Source organism: Sturnira hondurensis, unplaced genomic scaffold (genome assembly GCF_014824575.4).
Source record: "Sturnira hondurensis isolate 20B ecotype Veracruz unplaced genomic scaffold, ASM1482457v3 Scaffold0018728, whole genome shotgun sequence".
Taxonomy (NCBI): domain Eukaryota; kingdom Metazoa; phylum Chordata; class Mammalia; order Chiroptera; family Phyllostomidae; genus Sturnira; species Sturnira hondurensis.
The window spans coordinates 8,603,036-8,629,419 of NW_028091359.1; positions in this window are offsets into that span (position 1 = coordinate 8,603,036).

Sequence of the window (26,384 nt, forward strand, 5' to 3'; positions counted from 1 at the left end):
GCAGGCAAGGGCCAGTCAGATCAGAAAGGCCCCACGGAACAGACATCACAGCCAAGTTCAAAGAGTACGGCAAGTAGAACACAGAACAAAAACATTTACAGAAGTGCTCCAGTGTAAGGGGGAAAAGGACTTGCAACTCTAACAAGGTCAATGGTGAGGGGGAAAATTTTTTTTGAAAGGAATTGCTGAGGGGGGGAAAAAGAAGAGAGAAACCTCAGGAAGGGGCCGAGGACTCGGAGTTGGGCCCGCTGGTTGGCTGCTGGAACATTTTCCTTGATATCTTCCCATGAAGCACTATTTCTGCAAGACTTCAATGCATTGGAAAAGTTTATGCAACTGGTTAGGAGGAGGGTTAGAAGTTGTGAGTCACCGTCATCAGCTCTGTGTGTGTTTGCTTTCAACACGGCCTCCTGCGGGACCACATCAATGGAGTCTTTTTGGTCCGCTGGCATGTGCTGGGGTGGGGTGGGGGGGGCACCCAGCCAACCTATTTCAAGGGAGTGTGAGGCACTGGGCCTCTGTGGCTACTGAGAACAAAACAAAGGGACTGACATTGCCTAGTGCTCTGGAGGACTTTGGTGGCACTCGTACTAAATTCTATGACTTTGGGCAAGTTTCTGAAGCATGCTGAACCTCAGTTTCTGTATCTGTAAAATGGGTACAGTACTGCGTCCTCTCCTTCGCAGGAGTATTCTGAGGGTTATGATGCCCAGCCTGCGTGCAAAAGGAGCTCCATAGGACGTTGTTACTCTGGAGTTTTTTTGGAGAAAATGATTTCTCTCTGATAGCAGGGATGTCAAAACTTTTAAAACCTTGGGCTTCTCAGCTAATGGAATGAGCCCTTCTAAGCCTGCTTCCCAGGAGATTTTTAATGAGACAGGCAGTCTTAGGTCTCAGGTGTGCAGCTAAATTCTGCTTTCTCATCTTGTGGATTATCTGTGGCGGACCTTCTAATCCAGCTTCCTCTTGTGACGCACTGAGATGTAGCACTGTTTCTCCTTGCGCTCTGTTAAGTGTACTTGAAATAATGCAATTTATTCAACCATCATCCCCACAAAAATGTGATGCATGGGGTTGCCACATTCAGAGATAAGGTCTTTCAAGAGAGAATTGTGTTAAAATGAGACCTTTAGGGTGGACCCCAACCCCGTTAAGACCAGTGTCCTTGCAAGAAGAGGAAATGTGGACGTGACATGAATGCACACAGTGAAATGGCCATGTTGGGACGCGAGGAGAAGGCAGCCATCCGAGGCCAAGGTGGGAGGTCTCGGGAGAAACGAATCCTGCTGACACCTTGATTTTGGACTTCCAACCTCCAGGACTGTGATAGAAGGGATTCCTTTTGCTTACACCACCCAGTTCGTGGTGCTTTGTTAGGGCAGTCTGAGAAAATGAAACACCTATATAAATTACTTGGGATTGCTCTGTGTGGGATTTTGTTTCTTCTCCCTCATCTAGTTGTTTATTCAACTATTTTCATATCAGTTTGGGCTCATGGATACGTACTTTATGCCTCACGTCATACTCGGATACTATTTATCACGTCACTCCCATTGCTCCAGCTTTGGCCACTGGTGCTCTCTCAGGTCAGCTCTCACGTGTCTCCACTTCGTTTGGGGGTCACTGCTTCACTCTCTGGCGCTACAAGCGGCTCCAGGCTCATCTTGTACAACACTTGCCCAACCCCTAGAATCGGCCGTTTCTCCAAGGAGCCCTGGTTCCTTTGATTGGAGAATGGTATTAGAACCCAACATCTGGGTGCTAGCATGTTCATGGATGCTGAGGTGTCAGAGCTTCCAGGCCCCATGAAAGCAGGAATTTTGTCTGCTCTGTTCACCAATGAATCTCAGGCACCATGGTCCCTGTCCCATAACAGGTGTTAGACAAGTATTTGTTGAACAAATTAATGAGTGGGTAGTCTTCAGAACCTCTCTGTAAAACTGGTATAATAATAACTATTATTATCATTATTATTATTACCATTACCATTTGATAAATTAATAGGATCAGGGAGTCTAAGAAACTTGCTAAAATTGTACAGGTAGACATGGAAGGGCAAGGATTCAAATCTCGTCTGACTCAAAAGCCGCTGAGTTTTTATTATCTACAATTTTGAATTATCTGCCTGACTGTCCTCTTTGATTAGCGTGGTCATCTGGTTAATCTGAAGATCTTTCGAAAACAGTGTGACTCTTCATCTTCTTGTAGTGAGGCAGCCTAGCAGGATGAAAGGAGCTTGGGGGATAGGATCAAAAAGATGTGGATTAAATCTGGGCTCCAGCCTTTCGTAGTCATGTGACCTTGGGCAAGCGGACTTCCTCTCTGTGCCCCAGTTTCCTTCCCGGTCATATGCAGATGCTAACAGTGCCTGCCTCACACAGTTGCTGTGAGCGGGAAAACCAATGCCTCTGACCTTAAAGACTCTGCCTTTCCCCATCCAATGCATTTGCCAGCCACCATATACCTCATCCGAGAGATAAGCATTGTGAGTCTCCTAGATCTAAAGAAAGATTTTTTTTTTTGTCTTCACTATTGGATGCAGAGAAAGAAGATACACTCTGATACAGGAAAAATATATGTAAGAGAGCAATGCTTGGTCTACCTAACTCTAAAGGTTGTACACCTCTGTGGCAGTGTCTCTCAACCAGTTAGCTGCAGACAGCTACAGGTGATGGAATTATGTTAACATCTGCGTATTTGCAGGAGCTCCAGGCACTATGAATAAACTGAATAAATACAATGTCTTCTACATATATTTCATACTATTTTTTCAATTGTAGGTAGAAGACATGATGGTTAATAAAATGTAATTCAATTAAAATAGTATGTGTAGAATTTTGGGTATAGTAGACACTAAACAAATAGTAGCTATTACTATTACTATTGTTATTGTTTTATTAAGTGGCAGGGAAATTAACTAGATTGATTCCTCAGAGTTCTTTGTAGCCATAGATGCCTGATTTTGGCTCAGCATGCAATTTCTACTGAAATAATTAACTTTTTGAAATTCTCTTAATAGTTTAAATAGCTTTTTTTGTAGAGTTTTAAGGAATTTTCCACGTGGTAAATCATATCTTTGTTCTCTTTCAAACTTTTCTTCTCATTCATTTTTCCTGCCTTATCTCATTGGCTAGGATCACCTAAATAATGTTAGGTAGATACATGACGCAGTGATAGGGACCATTTTATATTGTTTCCAACTTTAAAGGGAAACATTTCTACATTAGATATGAACATTTTGAGGTTATGAGATGACAGATTTCCTTTATATTTCTGATTTGATAAAGTATTGAACGTTGTATTCTGCATATACTGACATGATCATATGTTGTTCTGTTTGAATTTGTTAATGTGTTGAATCACATACCTAGGTTTTATAATAATTAGAAACATATTCTTAGGATACTCTTTATGTCAAGTAAGGCATACTACTTAGTCTTTATTATTTTTTTAAAGTGTATTGCTGGATTTAATATGCTAGTATTTTTTACTATCCACAGCAATTCTTTTATTTTTTATAATAAAAAGTCTTCTTAAAACCTTAGTGGAGTATAACTGACATATAATACATTGCTCATACTTAAAGTCTGTGAAATCATCACTACCATGAAGATAATAAATATTCCAATCACCTCCAAAAGTTCTCTCATACTCTGTCAGATTTTACCCTTTTCCCTCTCTACCCTCCTTCCTGGCCGTCCCACAGCAATCACTGACCTGATTGCTACATATTAGTTTGTATTTCTCACCCCGTGCCCCACCCCCACGTGCAGCGCTGCCTGACGTGGGAAAAATGCCAGAGGTCAGATTGACCTGGACTCCTCCAGTACAAAGCAAATCCTAGCATGTCTAAAGTTTGGGGGTGGAATGGAAGTCGGTTAAATCTAGGGCAGCATTGTATCACCTTCCTGGAGTTAATTCACTGCCTCACTTCCAAAGAAGGGAGCATGCATGCCGTACTGGGCACTCCACTAGGCACTGGAGACGGAAAAAGAATGAAAAGAGTCTCAGTAGAAGCCTATAGAAAACAGACAGGTAAACAGCCTCATTGCAATGCAGGATGGTGAGGATGAGGAGGGAAGCCCAGGGCCCAATGAGACCTCTTAGGAAAAGGGAGTCTGCAAGCTTTTCGAGGTGGGGGGGCTTTCTGTTGGAGCCTGGATTAGAGCAGCAAGGTCAGGGGTTTCTCTTTAAGGCTTTCCTGCTTGTCACTTCTCAGACTGCGTGGTTAAAGGAGAGGAGGAAGTGTGTGTGTGACCGAGTAGTCAACACGTAGCCCTCGGTGCTGACGCACAGGGGAGCAGAACCCTGCCAGGGGGATAGCGCCCTCCGGATCCACTGCGTTCAGCTGTGGCGGTGATTTGGGAATCCACGCCTCTTTCTCTGATTTGGAATCTCCTGCCTCCCTCTTAGGAAGACCCTGTGATCGCATGTAGGCCCCACCAAGATAATTCAGGATAATCTCCCCGGTTGTAGATCCTTAACTCAATTATACCTGCAGTGTGACGTATACTTTAGATTGCTGCAAGGTATAAGTCTAAGAGTGACTCTTTCTTAAAACTTCTCTTCCCCAAGAGATGAGGATGTTCCCAAAGACCTCTTATGAGAAAGTAGCCAGTGCGCTAACTATGAGTAAATACGTAAGTCTGGCATTAGTAAAGCCAGTAGTAAAGCTAATGGTGGATGCTGGATGTCAACAAATGCCAGGTAAAATTTGCTGCAAAATGTAACACAGCTGTACACCTGTGTTCACAGCAGTATTATTCACAATAGCTAAAGGTGGCAGAAGCAACCCAAGTGTCCATCAACAGACGGGTGGATAAGATGTGGTCCGTGCATACAACGCAATGTTATTCAGCCTTAAAAGGGAGGGAAATCATGACACATGGTACAATGTGGATGAACCATGAAGACATGCCCAACACAAGAAGGCAGTCATTAGAGGACAGACACTGCATGACCCCACTTTATGAGGTCCCTAGAGCAGCCAAATTTGGGGGGTAGAAAGTACAGGGGTCAGGCAGAGAACAAGGCCTGCTTGAGTGTGTTTGGTAAGGTAATACTATGGTCGTAATAATTTATAGTCTTAATATGGACATTTCACCTAAAGGTCATATGATGTGCTTGAGTGTGATATTGTTATGTTACAGAAGTACATACTTATGATTTTGTAATAAAAAGGGGCGTTTTCTGTGCCGGGCCCTGTGTTTAGAATATCAGTTGCCAGACGCTGGGGTGGTGAGGGGAGTTATCAGTTAATGAGGAGAGAGTGTCAGTGTTACAAGACGAAAAGAGTTGGAGGTGGACGGTGCTGATGGTCGCAAAACAATATGAATGTATTTAATACCAGTGAACTGTGCACTTTATAAATGTTATGTATATTATACTATAATTTTAAAAAATTAATAGGAGAGAAAAAAGGAAATGTAAAGGATAATTCCACTGTGGCTAATGGGGAGCTGAGCTGATTCTTAGAGGAGGGAGAAAAGTAAGCCGGGCAGGAGGACCAGCCTGTGCCAAGGTGGGGTGTCAGCTGCAGTGTGGGGGCGGGGAGGGGCCCACGGGGAGTTGGAGTTCCGCTGTGGAGCTGTGGTGTTTCCCGCAGGGAAGCGAGCTCGGGGTGAGGCTGGCGGTTGGCTGCCGGCCCCTTTCCGCTGTCCGTCTGTGCTGTTCTGAGCCTCTGACTGTGTCAGCCCGCGGTAGGCTGAGGATGTCGCAGAAACCCTGTCACTCTTCCCAGAGTCAGTCCTTCCCATTCCCACCCTGGGATCAAAGCAAGCTTCCCCTTCACAGGAACCCTTTGTTTATTTCCTGATTTCCTGGCGACCTACTTTCTCCTCCCTGCTCTTTATTCCTGCTCTCCCAATAGCTCCTTCCTTTCACTCCAGCTGTGCTGGGAGGAACTGAGGTCCACCTTCCAGCCCAGATGGTGGCCCATGGGCCACTCCCGGCTCCTCTCCCCACGCTGGTGGGAGCCTGGCCGGGCCTGAGCTCCCTTCCCCCTGTGGCGGCAGGAGACCCCCAAGGACCTGTGGGTGCGGGCATTGCTTAGTTCTTCCAGCCGCCGCAGCAGGGCCTTGCCCCAAGTTGGAGGGGTCAGCCCCAGACCAGGTGTGTCCTCCCATCTCCCTTTGGGAAAAAAAACTCATTTGTTCCTAATTATATGCAAGGCACACATGGTCAATAGAGAAATTTGGATAATATAGAACATTAAAAAATTAAATAAAAAATGACTCACCATGCCTCGCCCAAAGAGAACCATTAGCCTTTTATAAATATTCTCTTCCATTTACAACTAAGTTACACGGGGATGTATTTTGTTGTTCATACATATATTTGCATACAACGATATAAGACCTATTATGGTATAAGTAATAAGAAATATTACATACTATATTTGCCCTTAAATGTGCTTACCATTCTGTTAGCTGTTTTTCCTTTTTAGTTAGCAGTATATTAGAGACATCTCCCCTAGCCATAAGTGACTCCCCTACAACATCCCTTTAAATGACCACATGCTCTCCCACCACACGGGCATTCTATTCTTCTGGGTTTCTTGAATGGTTCACAGGGAAACGTAAGTTCACTCTGGGCTTTTTATTTTCATTTTGTGAGATATGAGTAGACGTCACCAGGACGGGGGGTTACAACAGGACCTCCCAGCCGGGTAAAGAGCCCACGCAGTCATGCAGAGGTGGGAAGGGACAGGTTTCGGGCATCCAGGGCGATCTTTGGGAAGGAAAGCATACGAGGCCCAATGAGGTTTGCTGGGAAATGAGCTAATTTTTGTAGAGTGGGAACCATGATAGGCTATTCACTTCCTTCCTCCTGCATTGATTGGAACTGAGGCATTTTTGTGGTAGGAGGTGGCCATTTTGCCTCTTAGATAGATGTGGGCAGCAATGACCATTGCCTCATGTATAGGCAATGTCATATTTATTCATTCATTATTCACTCATTCATTCACCAAGCATTTATGGAGTATGCATGTATCAGTTGTCTATTGCTGTATAACAAACTACCCCCAAATTTAGCAGCTTAAACAGTAATAACTGTGTGTTATCTCTTACCATTTCTGTGGACCAGGGACTCAGGTGCAGCTTAGCTGCATGGTCCCAGTTCAAGGTCTCTCGTGAGGCTGCAGTTCAGAGGTTAGCGAGGGCTATAGTCATCTAAAGTCTTGACAGGATCTGGAGGATCTGATTCTCAGGGGCCCTTCACTCACTTGTGGGCAGAAGTCCTCGGTTCCTTGTCATGTGAACCTCTCCACGGAGCTCCTTGAGTGTCCTCACGGCGTGGCAGCTGCCCTCCCCCAGAGTAAGTGATCTAAGAGAGAGAAGCAGAAGCAGTAATAGTTTTTGTGGGCTAATCTGAGTAGTTGCACTGTCTGTCATCTCTGCAACAGGTCGGCCCTATTCAGATTAGCTCTATTTGGTGTGGGAGGGAACTGCACAAGGCCACGAATACCAGAAGGTGAGGATGATTGGCAACCACAGAGTGATGAACCAGGCCAAGTGCTAGAAACAGAACTCAAATGAGATGTCTTGCACCCAGGAAGATGTACCCAGTTGTGATGACACTCAGGCTCTGGTTGGAGGTCACCTTAACGATACGTCCGAAAGGGATTAAACTCAGCCTCGAGATACCCTTGCTCATCGCTACACTGTTAGCTGAGGTAGCCCCTGATGGGTAGAGCCAAGTTTCAGGCTCATCGTCTATACCAAGCCAGTCCTTACGGATGGTCCATTTTGTTCTACCGTGAGACAGTGGGTATGAAGTGCTATGACCCAGCAGAGGAGCAGAAGGCTGGTGTGTATCTCAGGCACCCTGACTGCCTAGGGTCTGTCTCACTTCTGGCTCTGGGAGGCGCTTTCAATCCTCACTAGTGCAGCCTTACATCCACAGGAGTGTAGTGGATGGCTCTGGCTCCAGGGATTCTCTTCCTCCATCCACAGCAATGAAATGTCCACTTCCTCCAGTCACTGAAGATAGTTGATCCCTCATGCTTTGTGTTTTCAGTTGGGCTTGCCTGGTATCCCCCAAAACCTAAAGAATCTAGACTGAGCCTCCTCCTCCTGGAGGAGAACAGGTTGTTTATATTCCAGAACTTGGAATGGAGAGAGTTCTTAAGAATGTGTTTGGAAAACCACAACTATCGACCTGTGAAATCCCTGAGCAGCAGTGGGAGGGGGGAAAGGCAGTGGGAGAAAAAGAAACTTTGATGTGCTAGGAGAACCCTGTGGATGCCACTTCTGGTCTCTCTCAGGAAGGNCTCTGGCTCCAGGGATTCTCTTCCTCCATCCGCAGCAATGAAATGTCCACTTCAGTCACCGAAGATAGTTGATCCCTCATGCTTTGTGTTTTCAGTTGGGCTTGCCTGGTATCCCCCAAAACCTAAAGAATCTAGACTGAGCCTATTCTGGAGAACAGGTTGGTTATATTCCAGAACTTGGAATGGAGAGAGTTCTTAAGAATGTGTTTGGAAAACCACAACTATCGACCTGTGAAATCCCTGAGCAGCAGTGGGAGGGGGGAAAGGCAGTGGGAGAAAAAGAAACTTTGATGTGCTAGGAGAACCCTGTGGATGCCACTTCTGGTCTCTCTCAGGAAGGCTCACCTCAGCAGGAAAACGGCCAAAGCTCGAAGACACCAAAGGAAGGGTTCTGTCGAGTGGATCTTGGTCTGGTGGCGTATGGACTCTCCAGTGGGGCTTTGCCCCATCACCCTTTTGGGCCTTGGGACGAAGACAAAGGAGAACTGCTGGCTGGGATGGTACCTCTGTCTAGAGTAAGCCTGTCCCCACAGGAGGCCCCTCCATGCCTCCCACTCAGTAGGGAGCTCGGCAGTGTTTCTGAGGAGTCCAAGGGATGGACTGGCCCAGCAAAGAGCTCGGAAGTGTCTGGACACAGGGACTGTGTTCGGGCCCAGGCTGGGGCATAGTCCTTGGCAGCCCATGCCCACCTCATCATGCCAGTTGGACTTCAGAGAAGGAAGATGAAGGTGATTTGGGAACTGGCCTCTACCGATGTACTGAGGAGACTTCATGTCCTCTCCAGGGACCCTAGGGACCTGAATTCTGGCAAGAAGATGTCATAGGGACACAGACAGGAGTGACCTAGGCTGTCATAGGAAGAATACAAACGTGAATCTTAGAACCAAGCTACCTGGGTAAAACTGTATAAGAACAAGAATAGATGTGTCAATTCTGTCTCTTGGGCTGTCCAGGGCTCCACGTTTGGATACCATTATGATTACTATCAAGACAGGTTTTTTGGGGGGCTACCAAAGTGGGGGTAATTCTGAGGTCAAGTTTTCTGTGGAATATCCAACCTGATAATCATGGAAACAGCTTGTCAGGAGACCTGGCCCGGCTCTCCTTGCAGGACAGCTATGCCGTCAACCAGTACCACATGCCACGATTTATCCTTCTGAGACTGCACCTTGTAACGACTCTGAGACTTATAGTTCTGCGACAGCCCTGCTGTCATTGACTTTCCCAAATGCTGCCGCAGTAAGTTTATTTGCTATTGCCTGACAGGTCTCTTGGTCAGAAGTTCATTGGGTGGCCCTTAATTTTCAGCAGTAGCCAAGAAAACCTGAAATTTCACCTGGTCTCTGTCTGCATTCATCCTAGTACGCTCATCACTATCTTAATGGTCACTCATTTAACGGTCAAATCTCCCTCCCTCACAGGTGGCAAATACAAAACCCATGGGCTGAATCCAGCCCTTCACCTTGTTTTATCCAGCTCGGCACCTTTTCTGCCCAGCAGCAGTGCTGCGCTCTTGTTTAATTATTAAGGAGTAGTTAACATTTATACAGTCCTAAAATTACATTCGGCCCTCTGAAGGCAACCGCAAGGCTGATGTGGCCCCTGGTGAACATGAGTTTGACACCCCTGCTCTACCTTCTTCCCGTCCGGAGGTTTCCCTCCCTCCCTCTCTGCTCCCACATTTCCAACTGTGTGGGTGGTGTGGAGGGCTAACTTCCTCTCTGGGTAGTTCTTTCCTCCCCCAGAGATGTGTCTGAAAGGTACTGGACTATGGAACTGAACGCTAGCTCTCCGAACCATTTCCCCGTTGGCTTTCGTCTAGACGTGAGGGACAAGTCTGATTCCCCAAGTACTTGACGACTTCCCAAATGTTGGAACCCAGCGTTCACGTACCTCCCAGGCTCCCCTTCTCTAAGCCAAATAGTCCTAATGTCTTTAGCCATTCTTCCTTTGAGTAGTTTCCAGTCCTTTCACCGTCCGAGTTGTTCTCTTCCAATTGTGCTCTAGTTCCTCCACACCCCTTCCCAAGCATTTCCCAGAACGGAAGGTGGAGCTCAGATGTGGTCGGCTGGCCTGAGCTGTGCAGGATTGGCTTCCTTGGATTCAGTCTGAGATTGCCTTTGCATTTTGGAGGCCACCTCACACTGTTGCCTTGCATTGATTTGCAGGCCACTAAAACTCTACAGCAATTTTTCTCTTAATGTGCTCTTGTTGGGCCATTCTGTACTTCTGTGGTGGAGTTTTGGGGCCCAAGCACATGCTCTTACATCTGCCGACCCAAGAACCCCTGCTTTGTGGGGCAGGCCCTGTCCTAGCCAGCTCAGGTTACTCAGAATCCCAAGTTTGTTGCCCAGCTGTCCCTCTGGCTTTGGGTCAACAGCCAATTCAGTCCCTGTGTTTTCTAGAGCTTAGGCCAAGTCATTGATAAAAACGTCGAATGGAATCAGACCAATGTCACAGCCCTGGGCTACTAAAAATCTTTGAGTCAGAGGTCATATGTTGCCAAATGGAGCCTGCAGGTGTGCTTGGTTTGGCCTGTATAGTGTTTTCTTTTACACAGCTCTGAATCAGTGGCCAACATCTGGATTCCTAGCTTCTCCTAATAGATTAGGAGAAGATATCTCCTAAAGATAGCTCAGCCCTGGGTTCACTGTCCAACATGGCGATAACCAGCTGGTACGGCCAAAGCAGCTGCGTGTAGCTGCGCAGGATGTGGGCTGCATGTCCCCCCTGGATGTGTAGAGCAACCACAGCCATTAGGCAAGACATAGACCCGCCATTTGTCTCTGTCCTCACAGTCCCTCGTGTCGGGCCCCCAGCCCACCCCTATCATTGATGAGATGCCTGTCTCACTGCCCAAGGTGTGGAGTTGGCAGCCTTTAGTCCTCATGTATTGGCACGTTTTGAGTATTATCTGTCAACCCGTCATAAATTCACCCAAGTCACATAGTGTCCCCTGGATTTTAAGGGAGATCTTGCCAGATGCTGTATAAAACATAGTTATCAGGGTTCACGGCATCTCCTGGGTTTGCCAGATGAAGACGGTGGAAGATGACATTGAGATTAGCTCGGCCTGTCTTGGTCTCAGAAACCTATTCTGANCTGTCCTCACAGTCCCTCGTGTCGGGCCCCCAGCCTACCCCTATCATTGAAGATATGCCTGTCTCACTCCCCAAGGTGTGGAGTTGGCAGCCTTTAGTCTTCATTTATTGGCACGTTTTGAGTATTATCTGTCAACCAGTCATAAATTCACCCAAGTCACATAGTGTCCCCTGGATTTTAAGGGAGATCTTGCCAGATGCTGTATAAAACATAGTTATCAGGGTTCACGGCATCTCCTGGATTTGCCAGATGAAGACGGTGGAAGATGACATTGAGATTAGCTCGGCCTGTCTTGGTCTCAGAAACCTATTCTGACTCTTAACCATTACTGTCTGCCTTTCTAAGAGCATGCAAACTATCCTTTAAAACGTTGACTTTAGGACTTTTCAGGACTTAACCTGGAATTGGTCATCAGTCCGTCTAGCAAACATGCAGAAGACACTTTCTCTTCTATAACAACTAGGAATACACTCACCCATCTTTCGTTTTCAGGTACATTTTCTGCTCTCTGTGAGGTCTGGTTTGGCACCATTTTCAAAAATCCTCTGTGGTGTCTGGATAGAATCATCCAGGCCAGGAGAGACGATCCATCTGGAGTCAGTAACTGTTCCAAGAAAGGTTTCAGTTCCTTTTAACCAGCATCCATTCTATTTTATTCTGTAGGCTTATTCTCTTCCCAGACAGAGGAACCCCAGACAGAGAAGGGAGAGGAGATAAGGACATTCATTTCCTTTTTCTATCATAAGCACTACACCATTCAATTTTAAAAAGCAGTTGCTCCTTGGTTTGAGTGCCAGCCTGCAAACCGAAAGGTCACCAGTTTGAATCCCAGTCAGAGCACATGTCTGGGTTGTGGGCCAAGCCCCCAGTTGAGGGCATACAAAAGGCAACTGATCAATATATCTCTCACATATCTGTTTCTCTCCCTCCCTTCCCTCTCCCTAAAAATAAATAAAATATTTTAAAAAACAGGTCTCTTTCTTGATCATCTTGTCTTAACTATCACTTCAAAAAAGTAGCAGTGATAGCGAGATGTCCACAAACAATATACGCTTTGCCTTTCACAGAAGAGCGTTATACCTGGCGAGGCCTGCCCTGCCGAGGGCTGCATTTCAGACCCCTTTGCACCAAGCCCTGTGACCAGGGCTTTCCGGTGGAATGTGGAAAAAGCGATGAGCATCATTTTATGGATAAAAAGCTTAGGATGTGAGCGGTCATCTTCCCCTCGCTTTCCCCGCCTCCACAGGCTGACGGCAGAGAGCCCCAGGAGCCTGGCAGTGGGTAGAGGCACGAGGAGGAAAGAGGGTGAGCCCATGCATCCCTTCCTCGCCCCAGGAAAGGCCACCTGCCGATCTGGGCACGTCAGTGAACTGGTCCATGACTGAGAACCAAGAGCAGCACTTTACGCCCCTGAAATGTTGTGCTTTGTGGGTGTTAGTGGCCAGCCTTGCCCTCTCTTGTGCAGTCATCCTAAGCATTTTTTCAGAAGTCTCAGCTGGCAGAAATTATGCTTCAAAGTCTAGGCTACTTGGGTATCTTTGTACTCGTAAACGTCTTACCATCTTTTCTTGAGTGTGCCCTTTGAGCTCTCTTGACAGCCCCTTGGACACTCCGACTCTTCAGGTGCACCGCTCTTTGCTTCCTCACTGGGACCATTTGGAATTGCATTGTAAGAGCTACATTCTTTGTATGTGTTTCTGACTCTGCTGCGGAATTGCATATGAGACTCCAGAACCATGCACCTGGGCTCTCTCTGCAACTTCACCTGACCTCTAGGAGCCTCTCAGATTAATGGTATGAGTTATACCAGAGACTTATGTTAGTTAAGATAGTACCCAGATGCTAAATAATCCCTAAGACATACCATGGCTTAAGCAAAATAGATGTTTATTCCCTCCTTACATAAAGTCAACCCTCGTTTGCCTAATCGGGGACAGGCTTTCCTCTGATTTGAGGCCCCAAACTTCTATCTTATCACTGTGCCATCTTCAGCACCTGGCTTCCCAGACATGTCTATGGCCAGGCTTGGTGCTCCCTCTTCTGTGTTGCCACACCCGCAGGAGCCTGGGGTACCCTGCCTAATGTCTAACCGGGGGCCCAGGGAATAGAGAATTAGGAAGCTGCTAGTCTCTGCCTCAAAACGTAAATTTTATCCTACTTTGGAAACCACTTTCGTAGCTACTGGCTCATATTTTTCTTTATTCCATCACTCAGAATGTGTTTGTTGAGTACTCTTTTTGTGCTAAAGAATTTAAGATGTGAGGGGTGTTCTGGACCCCTCCTTCCCCCAGAAGCATTCATGGTTCTCTTTGCTTGTGTGTTTTGTGTTTTTTTTTCTCTTAGGGACCCCCTGGCTGGGCTGAATGAGAGTTTGCTCCCACCCTGCTCCCACACTGCGACTTGGACATCTCTCAGGCCAAGTAATTTCAATTTCCAAATTGCCATGGACTCTTTTCCTCAAATTTCCTGTCAGCAGGTGCTCCACAGTCACAAGGGAAGCAGTGATGCGCAAGAGAGACAGACATTCTCCCAAATAACCCCGTGAGACAGGCAGGGCATATATTTCTATTCGCATTTGGAAGTTGAGTCAAATGGCCTGCCCAAGGTTACAGCTGCAGTCACAGGCAGACGAGGGCTGGGATGCGGGTGTCCTGACTCAGGTCATACTTTGCACTGCCGTGACAATGAGTGGTACCTACCCGTTTGCTTTTATGCTCCCTGCTCCTTCGGGAAAATCAGTCCAAGTCTGCAGGCCTGACATCAGAAAGAAACTAAATGTGCTAAGACATGTGGGAACCTAGATCTTGTTCTTGGCGCTGTGTTAGGTTGATCGGCTAGTGCTACCCCAGCTTCTCTGCCTAAGGGTGGCAGAGGCCAGTGGTAAATCGGGACTCCCCATCCAGGGCCTCCTGCGTGCCAGTCACACCTCGAGATCTGGCCCCAAAGTTCAGGCTGTTCCTGCCTGGTGGTGAATTTCTCCTCCCAGATGTTCACGCTGTGGATTCAATGATGTCCTTAACAAAGCCACAAACATTCGGTTGGGGCTTCGTTTCCCAAGTTATCACTTACCTAATAAGCTTTGCTTCGGCTTCTGAGTGACAGGGATGCAGAAAGGACGCCATCTACCAGGGTCCCCGCCACAAGGCAGCTCCTGCCAGGTTTCCCCTGGGGTTGATGACAATGCCAGCCACACACACACACAGGCCCACATGGCAACCAGCCATGGGAGACACTCCGACCGTCCTCAGGCTGCTCCGAGACAGAGAGAGATGGGCTGTGTGTTGTCATGAAACAACCCCAGATGTGGACAGAGGGGATCAATAGGTTTGCTAGAAGTGGGGGGCTCTGTGCCTCACGAGCTCTATGTCTCAGCTTCTTCACCTGTACAATGGGGATAATAAAAGAACCTGCCATACAGGTTGTTGTGAGGATTAAATGTGCTGATCCAAGTAAAGTGCTTAGAACAGAGAGGAGGCACAGATAAACAGTGGATAAATAGAGGGTGGAGTAAGAGCTATCTCAAGGGCAAAGGGTGGATTTCATGGCCTCCCAAGATCCTTCCAACACGGCTGGGCTGTGCCTTATCTTCTACAAGACAGTTGCAGCGAGGTCTCCCCAAGCCCCCTCCTCTTCTTGTGCCCCCCGTAGGTGGAACTCCCACCCTCACCAGCAGGAAGGAGCCACACCCTGGGGCCACACACACGCTGCAGAACTCCGTGCAACGAGTTCCCATGCCTTTCCACGTTCTCAATCAATAGGTTCTTGAGAGAGAAAGACTGTCCCCAGAAAAGGAGGAAACAGCAAGCCCTGGCCTGTGGTTAGTCCTGGAAGAAAGCTAACCCCAGCGAGCTGAAGCAGTGAGCAAGCTTCTTGTCTGGGACTTCCCAGGTGGTGAGGCTGGGCTTCCTGCGAAGCCCTGTTTTTCGGTTTATTATTCTTCATCTCTGCTGAAAGAAAGGAAGAGAGAAGAGAAAAGAGAGCTGCACCCTCACTCCGTCAAAAAGAAAGGAATCCAGATTTCAAACCGCTCAGACTTATTTCTCTTTCAAAAGGCAACTTCAGAAACCTGTCTACCCTTCCATCAAAGAGCCGCGCTGTTTGAAGCCGCCCCCTCCCCAAGCCTACCTGCTGATTATTCAGGAAAATATTATATTGACATGACTCTTTAGGATATAAAGGCTTTGTGGTGTTTGGGTACAACCCTACGACTATCTTGAACTCACACATGATTAAAAATTTAGATGGCTAACTTTGAAACAATCAAATGCATTAGAAGCTTCTTAATGAGCCGCTATCTGAACTAAAGGCCTGCAAACTTCAGAAAACTGCTTCTGTGGAAATTCCATTGTCTTTGATCCGGCAAAGTCACGGCAGGGTGGATTTATTTCAAGTTTATTTTTTGGCATCCTGGTCCTCCCGAAATATTGGGAGATATCTTTCTTAGCAAGATGTGGGAGAAAACAATGGTGCCGTCTCTTTCATTTATCTGCAATTTGACAGGAGTGCAGTTTATTAACTTGAAAAGAAGCAGAGACATTATCTGAAGCCCAGAGACTCTGGTGGAGATCTGCCTCCCTTTTGTACCAGTGGGAGTTGGCGACATTTTGAACCTGCTCACCATTAAATGCCTTCCTGAGTGGTGGAAACGCCTTGAAAAAGGAAGCCGGTGCATTTATGATGTAAATTCGTTATTTTGACAGTCTTTGAAATCTGTCATATTCACATCCAATTTAATGCCTTGCAAAAAAAAAAAAGAGTCCCCTTTCTTTTAAAGCACTTTAAAGATTTTCAAAGCCATTTTCATGTAGCAAACTATTGTTATACCTAATATATCCTGAAAGTATTTTAGCAAAGGAACTTATAGGGTTCTGTGTTAAGTCGTGTCGAGTTTTAAAACATGGCAGTCTTCAAACAAGCTTTGACCAGGATATCTCTTTTTGATTAGTGGAGAGCTATTCTTGATTTCCATGTACACAATTAGCCGGCACATAGGCACTTACGCTTTAGGCGGTTGTTGGAGTGCCTACGCATGTTGTTCTGTATTTGGGGCAACTGAATGTTCTAGACCATTTTCTATGGAGGTCTCCTATTGGCTATCCAGACCGTAGCTGAAATCCTAGACCACCGACTCTCAACCAGAGGTGACTTTGCCCCCCCAGGAAAACTGAGTGATATCTAGAGACATTTTTTAAAAGATTTTATTTATTTACCTTTTAGAGAGGAAGGAAAGGAGAGAAGGAGAGAAATATCAATGTACGGTTGCCTCTCATGAGTCCCCTGCTGGGAACTGGCCTGCAACCCAGGTATGTGCCCTGACTGGGAATCAAACCGCGATCGTGTGGTTCGCAGGCCCACGCTGAATCCACTGAGCTATACCAGCCAGGGCTCTAGAGACATTTTTTGTTTCCATAGCTAGAAGAGAGATGCTCTAGCACCTAGAGGGGTGGGGCCAAGGGTGCTGCTAAGACGTCTTTGGATGCACAGGCCAGCCTCTCACAGCAAAGAATACCCCAAAAAGGTCAGTTGTAGTGAGGCTGAGAAATCCCACCCTGGTGGAGGCAGAAAAGGTCTCTGCCTGCAAGTCTGTGTGCATTAGGCACCTCCCGCCTACACACTCAGCTAGCAGCTACCAAACTGGTGAAGTGTGAGGACACCAGGGCTGCCTTTCAATGAATAGATTCCCAGACTGCACTGCACACCTACTGATACAGGTCCTCCAGGGAGGGAGTGTGGAGGTCTGCATCACTCAGGTGTCCCCCACCCCCGAGTGGTTGTGATGCAGGTAGTCCACAGGCGGGCACCTAGGAATCATCACACTAAACCACAGGCATCTTTTTATTTTTGCGGAATCTGTGTCTTGCTCAGAATTATTAACTTTTACTTTGTGCGCAGATGTCATTAGCATGCCCACTGCTTTCCTAGCTCAGGACATATTGACAAGAAGGTGGCAGCCGGAGATGGGAGTTCTGACTCCAGGAAACAGTGACAATGTTCATTAAAAAGGGAGGAGTTGTAAGATCTACTGAAAAAAAAAAAAAAAGAAGCAGATACAAATGCCCCCAGCACAGTGCTCTGGGGAAAACATCCTCATTAGGGAAGGGTTGGGTGGACAGACAACAAAGTGAACAGAGTGAACAAGTAAACTGTTACGACATCCAATGGTGAGCTATTGCAGACAAGGGAAATAGGGTGATAGAGAGCGGCTGGGTGGTGACTTTAGTTTGCACGGTCAGGAAGGTCTATTTGAACTGAGATCTGAACAAGAAGAAACCAACCATGGGGAAATGATGTTCCAGGTCCATAGCACATCTAATGCAAAGGCCCTGAGGCAGGAATGAGCTTGGGGCCTTCCAAGGGAGAAAAAGGAGGCCAGAGAGGCTGGACTGTGCTGGCCCGGAGGCAGAGCAGTGTGAAGTAAGGTCAGAGTATCAGCAGTAGGTGCTTCGTGTGCCACTAGATGAGTTTGGGTCTTATTCTAAACATGCGAGGGTGCCATTGGAGAGCTTTAAACCAGACGGCAACATGACCTGATTGTGTGTTAATAGGACCGGCTCGACAGCATGTAGAGAAGGCATGTCCAGAGGACGAGCGTGAGAGAAGTACGGTCAGAAAGGCAGGTGGGCAATGGCAGTGGGCTCTGGTGGTGGTGGTGCAAGTGCATAAAAGTGGGTGTATCCCAGATGGGTTGGCAGAACTTGCTGATGGTTTAAAGGAGAATGACAAGAAAAGGAAAGGAACTCAGGATAAGTTCTAGACTTTTGGCTTGAGTCAATTAGCTTAGAGAGGGCTACCTCCAGAGAAGGGCTAGGCTGGGGAGGGTGTAGGGCGTTAGGGACTCTGTTTTGTCTTTGTGAAGTTTGAGGACCTCCTTAGACATCCATGTGGTGATGTCCATGGACAGTGGAATATGTCTGGAGTTCCAGAGAGAGGTTACATTACACACTGCCCTTTAGATGGTATTTGGGGCGGGACAAGAGAAGGGGACCAACAGAGATGGTGGATCAAAGAGAGGAAGCAGCAAAGGATAAGGAACAGTTGGGAAGAAAACCAAGATAGGGGAGAAGAAGGTGCTTGCTAGCAGATCAGGGTGGTCAGAGATGTCCCTGCCATGGTCAACCAGGAGAAATGGGCACCGTGCACCCAGAGCAAGGTAAGCTCCTGCCAGACAAGCCTTGTGTAGGGAGGCAGTGTAGGGATGCTTAGTAACAGATAAGACTGGCCAGTCAGAGCAGACATGGGCCTTAGCAACAGGTTTGGGGGCTCAGAGACCCTCTGCTGTGCCAGACGTGAACTCTTGGGCATCTGAATTGTGGAAAAGTCCAGGAGGTCCTGGGAAAGGAGCGGACAGTTGGGGCAGCAGATGTCCCTCGGAGCACAAGAGGCCATGGCTGTTTATCAACCCACTACCCCAGTAGTTCAATATTCTTCACCACCAGTACTAGTGCAAACCCCAGACTCACATCGCGGGCCTGTTTGTATTATCCTCGCCATTATCAGCTGATTCTACAACAATGTTCTTAAAGAGTCCAGTTGTGATCACCTGCATTCGAATAGCCCCTGGGGTCTTAATAGAAATCCAGGTCATTGAATCCCACCACAAACCATGCAAATAAGACTCTGTGGCAATAGACCCCCAGAATTTGCATTTGACAAGCTCTTCTGGTCGCCTGCACACCTAAGGAAATTTGAGAGCCCCAAGTCAAGGGAAAACCCAAGGCACTTGAGAACCTTTTTGAACTTGAAGGTGGGTGCACTCCCAGTGTCTGGCTGGGCACCCCCCTCTGTGGGATGTGGATAAGAGGGTGAGGGGTGGTGTTTGGGTTCATTCTGATCAAATCCAAACTTCACATTTTTCAACACGCGTCTTCCATCCAAATAAACCTTCTTGGGTTCACTAATCCCTATTACCCAGTGGATTTTCGCTGGTTCCGCACTTCTTTATCAGCTTGCAAGACATTTTCATCTCATGCGGAGGTCTTCCTGCAGTTCTCCTTCAAAGTGGCAAAGCCAAGAAGGCTGGAGAAAGAGTTTCAGAGAGTGTTTACAGATGCCTTATCGCTTAAGGGGTGGGGAGGGAGCGTCAGGGGGGAGGGTGTCGGGCGAAGGGGTACATTTCTCCAAAGCAGTTCAGAGCTAGCCTAATCTGCAGAGGCGATCAAACAGTAAGTAGCTTAAAAGATCTCTCCTACAAAGAGGGAAATTAAGTTTTCTGGCTTGTCAGTCACCCAGGATCTGGGCTGGTGTTTTCAAAACCGTAGAATCGTCCTTTCCGGGGTGCTAATTACAGGATTCTGGAAGCAGATGTGTGAGGGTGTGCAAACAAACACACGCACGCTCACAGATCACCTCGCGTGCGGGTGTTTGTGTATGGGAGTGGGTGTTTGTGTAATTAAGAGAGTGAAACGCCTTTTCATCGCTCGCCCACACTGCAGAGGGAATGGGATCCCGTTGGAAACTAGTCTCTCTCTCTCTCTGAGTTGAGCTGGGGTTGGGAAACGGGCAGGGGATTGGTTTCCCCAAGTCACCCACTGATTCCTTTAACTGCCTGATGAACGTCTTCTCTTTTTTCACCTGGGAAGATTCCGTTCTTCCTAATGCTTCTCCCTGGAGAAGGGAACTTGAGTATTTCCGAGGCGCAGAAAGGCCAGCCGAGAGGTCAGCAGGTCTGGAGCTTAGAGACACACAGAAGAATTCCCCTGGGCATGCTCAGGGTTTGTGTACGTCACCCCCAGGGGAGAGCGTGGCTCAGGGCTGAAGCCATCATATCTGGTCTTCTCCTTGGCACAAGTGAGGCCCAGGCTGCTAGGAAAAAACAAAACAAAACAAACAAACAGTTTGGAACTTGGCCTAATAGGCTGGGTCCTGGTTCAGAACATAGTCCACCACACAAACCACTGTAAGTGCCCTTGGGGGAGAGAGGGTGCCCCCGTGTTTGGCTAAACCGTGGGGTATTTCCTTCACAGAGAGCATATTTAATCACGTTTAAGTATAGGTTTGTTGTGGTGGGGGGAACAATCACTGCCATCCTTGATTTTCCCACAGAAGAGCTTCGCTTTCTCAGAGTCGGCCGCTAAGCACCAGGGGGTTCCCTGAGAGGGCCAGAGCCCCGGTCCTCCTGCCCAGGGAAGCCAGGCAGCAGCCCCACCGGCCGCAGGGGCATGGCCCTTCCGCCACTCACGGAATTCTACTGCTCTAAGCGTATTGCACATTTTACCTTCTCAGAATCTGCAGCCTTTTCTTCTCTTTTCACTTGCTTCATTTTCTGGTCAACGTATTTTTGGAGGATGAGTTGCCCCAAGGTCTCCCAGTTCAGAGAAGGCTTGGGCTGCGGTCAAGTACTGCTGGGAGCTCCGACCTTGGAGAATCCGTGAGCTCCTAGCTCCTCGGGAAACTTTCTGAGAGGCAGGTTAGGGTTTAACTTAACAGCAGGAACTCTGCAGCCGGCCTGGATGGGTTGGGAGACTCAGTACAGGGTAAGTTCTGTACAACTATTAGCTGTCATCTTCTGCCCCTTGGGTTCTGCGCTTGTGTAAGGGTTTAATCACCTTCCAAACTGGCTCAGGGGCCCAAGTCAGGGCTGAATCAGGGGCATCTCACTCTGAGCTCCTGCAGGAAGGAGGTCGCCTTTTGGGATTTGTCTGTCCAGAGGGGCCTTTGGGCTCGTGGAGGGGCTGCTTCTGGGTGCCTCTGGGGTGGACGCCAATGTCCATGCTGACCCCTGTGGATGTGCCTGTAATGGCCTTATTGTCATGCCACATTCAAGTAGGATGAGCCCCGTCCTAGCTGGCTTCATAGGATCCATCCATCCTCTGTGTCAGCTGCCTCTGGCCCCAAGCAAAGCATCAGCACCTATGCTGGGGTTTGACTGTTTATTCTCCCATAAGCCTGCGGCTTCAGAATGTTCTCCCTGGTGTCAAATGAACTGGCCTCCTCCTTGATACTCCACTCAACCCCCGAGGTCCGCTCCTCACTGGCAGTCTGTGTAGAGCATTCAGAACATCAGAACTTTCTGCTCCTGTTGGAATCCCTGCAAACAACACAACCCTGACACTTTCCACAATCTACAAAGAACCCTGGATCCACCTCTGGCCCAAGCCCATTTCTTTCCCACTGCAATGGGCCAGTTCTGTGTCCTCTGACTTTCCAGCCTTTGTCTGCCTCCTGGCCTGCCAGTACCCCACACCTGGACTCTTCTTCTCTCAGCTTTGGACCCCTCAGACCTCAGCCCAAATGCCACTATCTGTACTGGCCTCATCCACACTGTAAAATCCTCCTCGTTGACACTCCCCACCCCCCCCGCCCACTCAGTGCCCAGGACAAGCTCCGGCAGACGTGGTCCTGTGCACACATGCAGTTTGTAATCAACGGGTCAAACGCTGACCCTGGACTACTTTGTGNTGCCCAGGACAAGCCGCGGCAGACGTGGTCCTGTGCACACATGCAGTTTGTAATCAACGGGTCAAACGCTGACCCTGGACTACTTTGTGGGGGCTCTTCTAAGGTCCACTGACTCAGGATGGAGGGTTAGGGCAGACTCGGGGCCTGCGGTTGCGAATGCTGCTCTGCTGCTTACTGACAGCAGGCCTCGGAGCCTCCGTTTACAGGACGGAACAACGCCAGCCCATCCTAAATGGTTCGGGCAGGAGGTCGCGTGGCACCAGGCCTAGAGCACACGCTCAGTAAATGGTCATTGCTCTGGTGGCCCTTATTGCTGCTATTTTCATGGGGGTGGGAGGCAGAGTGTCCAGATATATCCCTTCAAACCACACCCCCAGCCCCCTACCCCTTGTCGCCAAATGCCAGCGATCATTCCCTTGACCTTGTACACACTGACACAAGGTCTAAATGAAACAAAACTGTTTTCCTGAAAGGGGAATCACCATCCCCTATTTGCTCACACCCACTTTAATATAAGTTCGTTCATAGGCAGAAAACAGAGAGGCTCTAGGGGAAGTACACATAGACTTGTGAGAGAGCAAGCGAGGGACAGATGATCAGGACCACCTCACAAAGGTCAGACACCTTGACGCCACCATGCCCCCCACCTGCTGCCAGAGACATCAAAGTAAACCCAGGTCCCCACAGCGGGCAGGTGGTAGGACAGGACTCACACCTGGGCCTCTGGCCCACAGCAAGGCGTCTCCTGCCGGAGAACCTGGGCAGCTGGAGAGCAGCACTCGGGGATCAGGGACAGGGTGGGACCAGAGCGGGAAGAGCCAGAGGCTGTGCTGAGAGGTGGAGCAGAGTTCAAGATGAAGGGCATCCACTTTTCAGTCTTGACCTTGGCCCACAGCTATTGCTGCATGTGCCTAGAGAGACCCCAAAGCCCTGGTTGGCCCACCTGGCCCACTCCCAGGGCCTTCACCTGCCCCAGAAGCCCTGCTCCAGCTTGGCCTCCCAGGAGCACCTGCAGGGCCACCAGGGCCAACCCATGTCCCAGGCTAAATCTCCTGCTTTGCCGTGGCTGGTCTTCCCGGCTCCCAGGCTAATCACTGTCGTCATCTGCTGCCTCACGCAGTGATTGCCAGGATTAAAGAGCTAAGTTTGAAAACCACTTTGAACTGTGTGAATGAGAGAGTTCCAAGAAAAGAGGTGGGAAAAAGCAAAATAATGGCCTGTGGGGATAAAGTGCCACTTATGGGTGCTGTGAGGAAAGTCACTTCTCTGAACTCACCCTTTCATTCAGCAGAGGCCTGTCTGCAATGACCACGCTTTCTGTGCCCCTCTCCCCTGCAGACAGACAGATTGAGTGGCAGGACTCCTCCTCCCCCAGTTGCACAGGAATTGCTCTGGACTGAACAAGGCCAGTTCAATAGCCTTTTCTGTGACTGGGAGACAAGCAGAGAATCCCCCCCCCCCAACGGTTCACTCAGCCAGTGTAGATGAACAGGACACCAGGGGAAGGGTGGGAGGATTCGTAATAAGAGGAGAGCAGATGAATAAGACTGCTCCTGAGACTTGGCTAAGGAGAGAGGCAGGTATGGTCAGTTCCACTGGGCAGATTGGGCCCTAAGCTTTTCAACTGGGCTTGAACCATCTCAGAAGGCACTGGGGTGTTTAGCCTGTGGTCTGAAGACCGTGGCTTCTCAGGAGAGAAGAGTGAAAACATGGCCAGAGTTAACAGCTGTTCTTAAAGGTTTATTTCCTAGTCTTATAATCCTGATGCCTCAAGAATAGGAGTGAAGAGTAGAGGGAAAGTCTGTAGCACCCTACTCAAGAGTTTTGTGTGGTTTTTTTTTGTTGTTGTTGTTTTTTTTTTTTTTGGAGTATGGGGAAGAGAGACAGAAGCATCCATTTGTTGTTCCACTTACTCATGCATTCATTGGTTGATTCTTGCATGTGCTCTAACCAGGGCTTGAACCTACAACCTTGGAGTATGGGGATGATGGTCTAACCAGCCAAGCCACCCAGCCAGGGCTGTTGAGTTTTCTTTTATTTAAAGGTTTTATTTATTTATCTTTAGAGGGGAAGGGAAGGAGAGGGAGAGAGATATCAATGTATGGTTGCTTCTCATGTGTCCCCTGCTGGGAACTGGCCTGCAACCCAGGCATGTGCCCTGAGTGGGAATCGAACCGCGATTGTCTGGTTCGCGGGCTCGCGCTCAATCCACTGAGCTACACCAGCCAGGGCGAGTTTTCTTGAAAATAGTTACAGGTCGGTGCTCCCCAGTGTCTGGGTGAGACTAAGATGAGAGAGAGGGATGGGGGGTGGGAGGTGATCTCCGGCCAAGCAGTGGCTGTGGCGGGGTCAGCAGGAAGTGCTTACTCCTGATTCTGGAAAGTCTGTGACTGCTCCCACTGGCAGTGCACTCTCTCTGCAGAAGTCCACAGTGGTTGGATTGCCAATGACAGGAAGTCAGGGCCGGGAGAGAAATGTTGAGGGGTTTCTCCAGTGGATTCATGAAAGCCTCCAGAAGAAAATGCTTAAAAGCCTAAACTCTTGCTGGTGACTCAGATGGGATTTTTATATCTACGCCAAAGCCAGAGGTAAGAGCAGACCGTGCCGCATTACCCAAAAACAGTTCTTCCCAGAATCCCTCCACAATCTAGTCCTCTCCCAGCATTCCAGTGGGGGCAGGAGTTTTGTTGGAAGAACGCTGAAGACAGGCAGCAAGAAGAGGGAGCCTTGAGGGCAAAAAGATATCACCTTTTGATTCCCTTTAAAAAGGCATCTGTTGTCATTAACGCTGTGAGGCCAATTCACTTGGACATCCAAACGCTTTAATTTTTCAAGTGTGAGATTGTGATCTTTTCTCTCTCCCTCTTCTCTCTCATATATATACATATATAAATGTATATACAGTTTTTTCTCCCCATTTTTGGACCATTTGAGAGTAGGTTGCAGATGTGATAACTCTATTCCTTTTAGCGTGTGTTTCCTAGGAACAAGGACATTCTCTTACAAAACCACAGTAAAGTATCAAATTTAGGAAGTTTCCATTACGACGATGCTCCCCTCCAATCTACAGTCTGTATTCCAATTCCATCAGTTATCCGAATAATGTCCTTTACAGCAAAGTCCTTTTCTCCTTCTGGTTTACCACCCACCTAGAACCACCAAGAGCAAGGACGGTTTTTAGGTCTTAATTGAACCCCATCGATGTCCACGCTGCTTTGCATATATGCTCCCCACTTGGTTTCAGAAAGGATTTCAAGCAGCATGGAGGAACGACACAGATATTGAATGAGATGGAATACAAATCTGAAATACCAGGTGAAAGAAACAAAACAGAGGGAATAGGAGAGAAGAGAAGGAGTCTAACGCTGGGGGTGAGGTCACTTCATACAGGACATGAAGTCCTTCACGTTTGTTGCTGGGGGCGAACCATGCTTTGGCCTTGAGGTTTCCAGTGGCCAAGGCGCAGAAGGAAACAAGACCAGACAGACACAGCAGCAGCGCGGCCCCGGGGTCAGGGAGGAGGGGTTTCTGTCTTCTAGGGCGGCATGCCTTGTTGTTTTTTAACATGAGTGTCCACAGTTCATGGTTGTGGTATGCACTCTCCAGCTAGCTTCTCCTCCAAGCGTATGCCGCCCCAAGCTCTGGGTGAAGGGAAGCAGAGGATGGGAGAAGCCTCGGAGACTGTGGTACAGACACCACCTGCACGGGCCCTGCCGGCACCCAGTTCTCTCTGTCATGCGCTGTCACCCTCTGCCCTTTTATACGAGCTCATTGAAATGAACACTAGTTCACGCCTGCTGTGTGTGCGTCGGATGATGGCTTCTCTCCTGCTGAAGGGGAAGCTCCCGGAGGGCAGGGACCTCAACGGTTCTGTCCCCCGCTGTCTCCCTGAGGCCCAGAGCAACCCCAAGCACCTAGGACAGGCTCAAAAGCTTTTGTTGAACAGACTCGCGTCCACAGGCCCTGCCTTTCCCCGTCCACCCACACCCCGTTGCCTGTCACTCTGTTCTCCCCTGGGAACGCCACACATTCTGAAGAGTTCCTGTGCTTGAACACGGAATCCAAACTCTCCAAGGACAGCTGGACAGCTGGTGGACACTCGATAGTGCTTGCTGACAGATGGATGTTGAGCCAGGCCAAGCTGGGCCTGGGACAGAGACTGGCGTTGGCTGGGGAGGTGAGGACACCCGCCCTCCTCCTCGGCATGCTGCAGCTGCACCGAAGAGCCATCTGGGTCACACTCACAGGGCGGGAAAGAGGGGCCCAGTGGCGCCACTGCTCCCTGTGAAGCAGTGCTGGGCAGTCGTCTGCCTGGCCCCCACCGCCCTCCTCCCCCGCGGCGCTCAGAGCCTCGACAGGCGCTACGCGGCATTAGGCCTCCAGTCTCCACCACATGCTGGGCTCCTAAGGGTGCACTGCCACCCACACCACCCTCTGGCACCTTAGGAGGCACTTGGGAAGCAGCTGGCTTGGCCCCACATGCCTGCTCTCCATCCGTGGACACCTGTCCTTGACCGAGCCTCCCCACACCTCCACCTCCCTTCCCCCACTCCGCACACGAGGCGGATTCCCGTTCCTTGGGATCCGGTCAAAGGCTCCAACACATCTTTTA